Raw genomic sequence first — 7,912 nt, forward strand, 5'->3', positions numbered from 1 at the left:
GAAAAGCACAGCTGTCAGAGTCGTCCTCCTCAAACATGATTTTTTTATCATGTTTCTCATCAGTTAAGAGTCTACTATGTCTATCAGCAGATGAATGGTTAAAAAGAAGATAGTATATATACATACAATAAAATATTAGTCACTTTTAAAAAGGGATGAAGACCCATAGCTGGTTTGGTTCAGTGGATAGAGCATCGGCCTGTGGACTGAAGAGTCCCAGGTTCGATTCCAGTCAAGGGCACATGCCTGGGTTGTGGGCTCAATCCCTAGTAGTAGGGGGTGTGCAGGAGACAGCAAAATAATGATTCTCTCTCATCACTGATGTTTCTCTCTCTCCCTCTCCCTTCCTCTCTGAAATCAATAAAATATATTTTTTTAAAAATAAAAAGGGATGAAGTTCTAAAATTTGCTACAGCATGAATGAACCTTGAAGACATGGTACTAAGTGAAATAAGCCAGACACAAAGTACAAGTATTGTATGATTACACTTACATGAGGTACTTAGAGACACTCAATTCATGGACATGGAAAGTGGACTAGAAGTTGCTAGGGCCTAGGGGAGGAAGAAATGGAGTGTCACTGTTTAATGGGTACAAAGTTTGTTTGGAATGATTAAAAAATTCTGGAGCCCGGCCAGTGTGTCTCAATGGTTGAGCATCGACCTATGAACCAGAGTTCACATACCTGGGTTGTGGGCTCAATCCCCAGGAGGCACGCAGGAGGCAGCTGATCAATGATGCTCTCATCAAAAGTTGTGAATGGCCCTAGCAGGTTTGGCTCAGTGGATAGAGCATCAGCCTGTGGACTGAAGGGTCCCGGGTTTGATTCTGGTCAAGGGCACGTGCTTGGGTTTCGGGCTTGATCTCCAGTGTGGCATGCAGGAGGCAGCCAATCAATTATTCGCTCTCATCATTGATGTTTCTTTCTCTCTGTCCTTCTTCCTTCCTCTCTGAAATCAATAAAAATATATTTTAAAAATTGTGAATGCTCTTAATACCACTGAAATGTACATCTTAAACTGTAAAAATTGTAAATTTTATGTATATTTTACCACAATGAAGAAAAAGAAAACATTCACTAACGTGATTTTTGAAAAATGTTATCTCATTTGTATTTACATTTAAGATACTCTTCTTCTTTGAAGTAAGTCTTACTATTAACAATAATGTTTATACATTATTTTATGGGGAATTTTTACTGTAATAAATTTTTTTCTAAAATCTAAGAAGTCTACTGTGGTTTTCTATTACTTATTATTACAAACATTAAATATGTATGAAGCACAAAAATTCATTAAATGTTTTTTTTTTTACTTTTCACTTATTTCAGGGCCATCTCTCTGTATTTCTCACAACAGACTACAGAATTGCTCATTAGCCTGCATTCGTGGATCCATTAGCTTTGGGTCTTCTGAGCTTTTATGGAGCACAGTCTCTGATGGGTTTGCACAGGGAGAACTCAGGCAGAGGTCATTAGTTTAAGGGCCTCTGATATGTTTCTGTATTCCTTCCAGCACCTTCTGTGGAACCTGTCCACTGATACTTTTGCTAAGTTGTTTCCAGGTATTCATTTGTAGACATTTCACAGTGAGGTAAATTATTGACCTGGAAATGTTTGAACAGTTAGGACTTTAGTGTTGCTTTGGATGTTGAAAGTAGGTGAAGAAATATGGTGAGATGTTGGAAACATGTTGGGAAAGGACAGTTTTAAAACAATGTAAGCATATCATTCCCTGGCTTAAACATCTTGAAAGGACTTTTTAAAAAATACTGTTTCTTTTATTAACAACACTTTATGGTTTAGAATAGTTTTGGATTCACAGCAAAACTGAGTGGAAGATACAGAGTTCCCATGTATCCCCCCCACCCCCCACCATCAAAATCCTGCACCGGAGTGGTTGTTTGTTACAACCCATGAACCAGCAGCTAAGTCCATAGCTGACATTACTGCTCACTCTTGGAGCAGAGATGGCATCTGTCTTATTCACTATTTTGTTCTGTTGGTCCAATACTTTACACAATTTAGGTTTCCTCATACATACCAGGCACTCAAACATGGGTTGAATTATGCTTGATATTCACATTGTTTCTTTTTTTTTTTTTAATATATTTTATTGATTTTTTACAGAGAGGAAAGGAGAGAGATAGATAGAAACATCGATGGGAGAGAAACATCGATCAGCCGCCTCCTGCACATCTCCTACTGGGGATGTGACCGCAACCCAGGTACATGCCCTTGACCGGAATCGAACCTGGGACCTTTCAGTCCGCAGGCCGACGCTCTATCCACTGAGCCAAACCGGTTTCGGCTCACATTGTTTCTTGTATTGTGTCAGGAGGGTAACTGTTTCCATTGGAAAGGTTTTAAAGGTCACCTCCTCCCTGACCACTTGGGCTCCTGCCTCCCACTGGTTGAGGGTTGTTCCTGGAGACAGTTTTGTGCATATCTGAGTTGAATATATGTGCAGAATGCCTGCAGCTTCCATAGTGCGGGAGGATCCCTGCAGTGAAACACAGGTGATGTGCAGGCATGGCACTGTTGGGGCAAGGGGAGAGAGTGAATTGCATTTTAAAATACCATCTGGTGCTCCCACTGCCTGGAACACATTACACCATCACCACCTCTCTAGCTGGCTGGCTACCTCCTGTCCAACCTTAAAATTTGGCTAAAATCTGACATTGCCTCCTAGAAACCACTAGGCTGGTCTGACCCTCATTTGTGCCCCTTGCATCCAGTGACCACTCGGCAGTGTTATTTACACTGTAAGTGCCTTTTATTTGCTTGCCAGACCCCCGACCCCCACCCACACAAGGGTATAAGCCTCATTGTTACCTTGGCAATTAGCACATTCTAGATGCCCAATAATTACTTAAAGGAAGAAGGGAAGGAAAGAAAAAAATAGAAGATAAAAAATAGAAGTAGCCGAAACCGGTTTGGCTCAGTGGATAGAGCGTCGGCTTGCGGACTGAAAGGTCCCAGGTTCGATTCCGGTCAAGGGCATGTACCTGGGTTGCGGGCATATTCCCAGTAGATGTGCAGGAGGCAGCTGATCCATGTTTCTCTCTCATTGATGTTTCTAACTCTCTGTCTCTCTCCCTTCCTCTCTGTGAAAAATCAATAAAATATATTTAAAAAAAAATAGAAGTAGATGGTGCCTTAGCCTGCTCAGGCTGTTGTAACAAAATGCCATCAACTGGGTGTCCTAAACGACTTATTTCTCTTCGTTCTGGAGGCTGGGAAGCCAGGATCACGTGCCAGAGACTTGGTGTCTGGCAAGAGCCCTCTTCCTTGTTTGCAAATGGCTGCCTTGCTGCTGTGTCCTCACATTGCCAAGAGACAGGCATCTCTCTCGTGTGTGTCTTCTCATAAGGGAACCAATTCCATTTACGAGGGCTCCACCCTCACAACCTGTTCACCTCCCCAAAGCCGCCCCTCCAAATACCATCACAGTGGGGATTAGGGCTTCAACATATATGCTTCAGGGAGGCACATTCGGTTTATAGGCGATGGAAAGTAGAAAAATGAATAAATAGGAAAAAAAAGAGAATGGTACGAATTCCAGAGACATGGTACGGAAAACAAGTAAAATGTCATCTGTGTTATGGTCTATATAATAATGGGCACTTGGAGTGAGCAACGAATCAACAGCATCTACAGCTGACCCCTGAACAACGTGGGTTTGAGTTGCATGGGTCCACTTGCACATGGATTTTTTTTTCAATAAATACTCTGTATTTTCCTTATGATTTTCTTTCTTAAAAAAATATTTTTGATTGAATTTAGAGAGGAAAGGAGAGGGAGAGAGACAGAAACATCAATGATGAGAGTCATTGATTGGCTGCCTCCTGCACTTCCCCTACTAGGGATTGAGCCTGCAACCTTGGCATGTGCCCTTGACCAGAATCGAACCAGGAACCTTCAGTCTGCAGGCTGATGCTCTATCCCAGGGGTCCTCAAACTACGGCCCGCAGGCCACATGCAAATACAAATATTGTATTTGTTCCCGTTTTGTATTTTTACTTCAAAATAAGATATGTGCAGTGTGCATAGGAATTTGTTCATAGTTTTTTTTTAAACTATAGTCTGGCCCTCCAACGGTCTGAGGGACAGTGAACTGGCCCCCTGTTTAAAGTTTGAGGAGCCCTGCTCTATCCAATGAGCCAAACCAGCTAGGGCCCTTACGATGTTCTTAATAACATTTTCTTTTCTCTACCTTACCTTATTGTAGTAATATGTAATACATATTAACATACAAATATGTTAATCAACTGTTATCCGTAAACTTTTGGGAGGAGTCAAAAATTATACGCAGAGTTTTGACTTGCAGGGTTGCTCAAGGGCCACCTGTAGAATCTAAATGCTTATTCAAAGACAGGAGACCAGGTGAAAGCTGAGGGGCTGGGGCAGCTTGTTCAGATTTTCCTGGAGGGCTGTGGTCAAGGTTTAAAATCCAGCTAGCTTAGCTCACTGCTGCTGAAGACACAATTCAATGTCTTTTATGATGCACTCGTGTATATATCAGGCCCTGTGCTCTCTCCACTACAGAAACTTAAAGTCTACTCAGAGACAGAAACATGTTGATTCCCATAGCGTGGGTGAACTAACTCACCCAATAATTGCCACTATACTAGGTGCATAAACTCGTTTTGCTGAATCCACTGAGGAGCGAGCACTGCAAGGATGGGTTAACAGGTTCAGAGATGTTTGGTAACTGCTCATTGCTCACATTAAGTCCTGACATGGACACTCTAACCTAACTTCTATGTCTTTTCCCCCCACTAGTCACTTAGCCTGCATTTCACATTCATCCTTTCGTTCTTTCATGCAACACCAAGGAATAACTCATATGGGCCAGGTATTATGTTAGGTATGAGCAATACTACTACCCCAGGGAAGACCATGGTCACAGTCCTGCCCCCTGGAGAGCTGCATTATTTGTGGGAAAGACATTAAGCAGGTAATGTAAGGCGTGTGAAATGTTACGGAGGGGGACATGTGGGGTACTGACCTGGGCAAGCATGCAGGGTGACCTGTCTGAAGAAGTGGAGACACCATCAGGAGTTAGCAAAGGAAAGTTGGAGCTTTGAGGAAGAAAAAGTGAGCTGGGCAGATGGAACAATATATGCAGAGATAGAGAGAAGGTACAATCAAGGATCTGGGCAAGCAGGTCAGTGGGGGCCAAAACCCCCCCCCCCAAAACAAAAAGCCTTGTATACACACATCTGAGACTTAATCCTGAAGTAATTAGAAGTCAGTCAACATCTGATCACAACATTCCTTCCCCACAGCAAAAAGGAAAGTCTGACTTCAATTTAATACCTACCAAACACTTACAGGATAATTGCTTCCAATTAAACTTCCCTGGTCTACAGTCTCAGATGTAGGATACTATGGGGTTGGATCCTACAGGAAAGTGAGTAAAGTGCTGCTGTCCTCAAAACTCCCAATTACCAAGCCCTGCTGTCCCAACATTACTATGAAATTGTCCCCAGAAGGGAATGTCGAGAGCATGGGAAGAGCAGGTCCAACCTGGCTCCTGGGCTAACATCATCATTGCGAGTGATAATGTATACAACTTGTCCTTCCTCTGCTTCAAGGTGTCTCCTCCCTTCCCCCAGCTCTCAGGCAGCCTCTGCAGGGCACACCCCATCCTTCCCCTTCCCCCCTCTGTAGCTGGCTGCATCCCACAATGAATCAGAACATCCTTACTAGGTGTACCAGTTAATAATGCGCATTTTTTCAATAGATGGAGTTACACATAGGCTGATATATATGCAATTTGATATGTATGCTATTTTGTTGTATTGACAGCAAGCTTCAAAACTTCATGTGTGAAATTTTCTGAAGGTGTTAACATCATATTTGTATGCTTAAAAATGTTGAATTTCATGCCAAAAAATAACAGCATTTGCGGGAAGTTTTAATTCATTACTTTATTTTGAAGGAAAGTCCTGCTGAAAGTTATCATATACTTCAGGAAGCTTATGGTGAACATGCTCAACCTCAAGATACTTGTGACGCTGGTTTAAACGCTTTAAAAGTGATGATTTTGATGTGAAAGACAAAGAGCGTCCAGGCCAACCGAAAAAGTTTGAAGACCAACAATTACCAGCATTATTGGGTGAAGATGCGCGTCAAACTCAAAAACAACTTGCAGAAAGATTAAACGTTGCTCAGCAAACAATCTCCGATCGTTTACAAGCAATGGGAAAGACTTTAAAGGAAGAAAAGGGTTGCCACGCCAACTGAACAAAAGACAAATGGAAAACCGAACAGTCCTCAGTAAAATGTTGCTTCAACAGCAGGAAAGAAAGTCTTTTTTGCATCGAATTGTGACTGGCGATGAAAAGTGGATTTAATTTGAGAATCCCACACACACAAAATCATGGGTTGATCCAGGTCCACCATCAACATCCACTGCAAGGCCAAATCGCTTCGGAAAGAAGACAATGCTCTGCGTTTGGTGAGATCAGGAAGGTGTGGTGTATTATGAGCTTTTAAAACCAGGTGAAACCGTTAATACAGTGGGGCCTTGACTTACGAGTTTAATTCGTTCCGTGACGGAGCTCATAACTCAAATTACTCATATGTCAAATCACTGTGACGTTCGCTGCGCCAACTAGCGGTGGGGTATCTGAAGCTGGCTCGTAACCTGAATTTTTTTGACCTTGCAACTCAAAGCAAAAAATCGGCCTAGAGACGGCTCGTATCTCAAAAAAACCCGTTAGTCGGGACACTCGTAAGTCAAGGCCCCACTGTATTGATCATTACCGACAACAAATAATCAATTTGAACCATGCTGTGATCGTAAAACAACCAGAATGGGCCAGAAGACACTGCAAAGTAATTTTGCTTCATGGTAACGCAGCATCACACACTTCAAAACCAGTTAAAGACATGCTAAAAGCTCTTGCCTGGGAAGTATTAACCCACATGCTGTATTCACCAGACCTTGCTCCTTCAGATTACATTCCAATCCATGGCACACGCACTTTCTGAGCAGCACTTCAAACGTATGAAGAAGTGGAAAATTGGGTCTCTGAATGGTCCGCCTCAAAACAAGAAAAGTTCTATTGGGACGGTGTCCACAAGTTACCTGAAAGATGGGGGAAATGTGTAGCTAGCGATGGACATTACTTTGAATAGAGCACTTTTGATGTTTCTCTTGAAATTATAGTGCTTTCTTTAGATTACAAAATCCGTATTAACCGGTTAAAATGCGGGTTAACTATTAACCGGTTAATAATACGGATTTTGTAATCCAAAGAAAACACAATAATTTCAAGAGAAACATCAAAAGTGCTTTACTCAAAGTAGTGTCCATTGCTAGTTACACATTTCCCCCATCTTTCAGGTAATTTGTGGACACCGTCCCAACAGAACTTTTCTTGTTTTGAGGCGGACCATTCAGAGACCCAATTTTCCACTTCTTCGTACGTTTTGAAGTGCTGCTCAGAAAGTGCGTGTGCCATTGATCAGAACAAGTGGTAATCTGAAGGAGCAATACAACAAAATAGCATACATATCAAATCGCATATATATCAACATATGAGTAAGTCCATCTATTGAAAAAATCCGATTAACCGGTACACCTAGTAAATTCCACCAGTCAAGAATGGAAACTGCTTTCAAAATTCTTATGCCAGGTACTAGCGATCACTTCATAAGTTATAGAAATGTCTACTCACTATTATATAGCTGAAATTAATACATCAACTATAATTAAAAAATATTTAAAAATTATTTTAAAATTCTCATACTAGGGAGGCAGTGTTCTGGGAGGAGTATAAGGAAAGCCTCTACAGTTAAGTAAAACTACTAAATAAAGTGGCTACCTAGTGAAATGGGCAAGAAAGCCTTGGAAGCATATTAGGACAACAGAAAAGAACAGAGACATATGGAAAACACAAA

This window comes from Myotis nattereri, assembly GCF_964212035.1.
Source record: "Myotis nattereri genome assembly, chromosome: 13".
NCBI classification, from domain to species: Eukaryota; Metazoa; Chordata; class Mammalia; order Chiroptera; family Vespertilionidae; genus Myotis; species Myotis nattereri.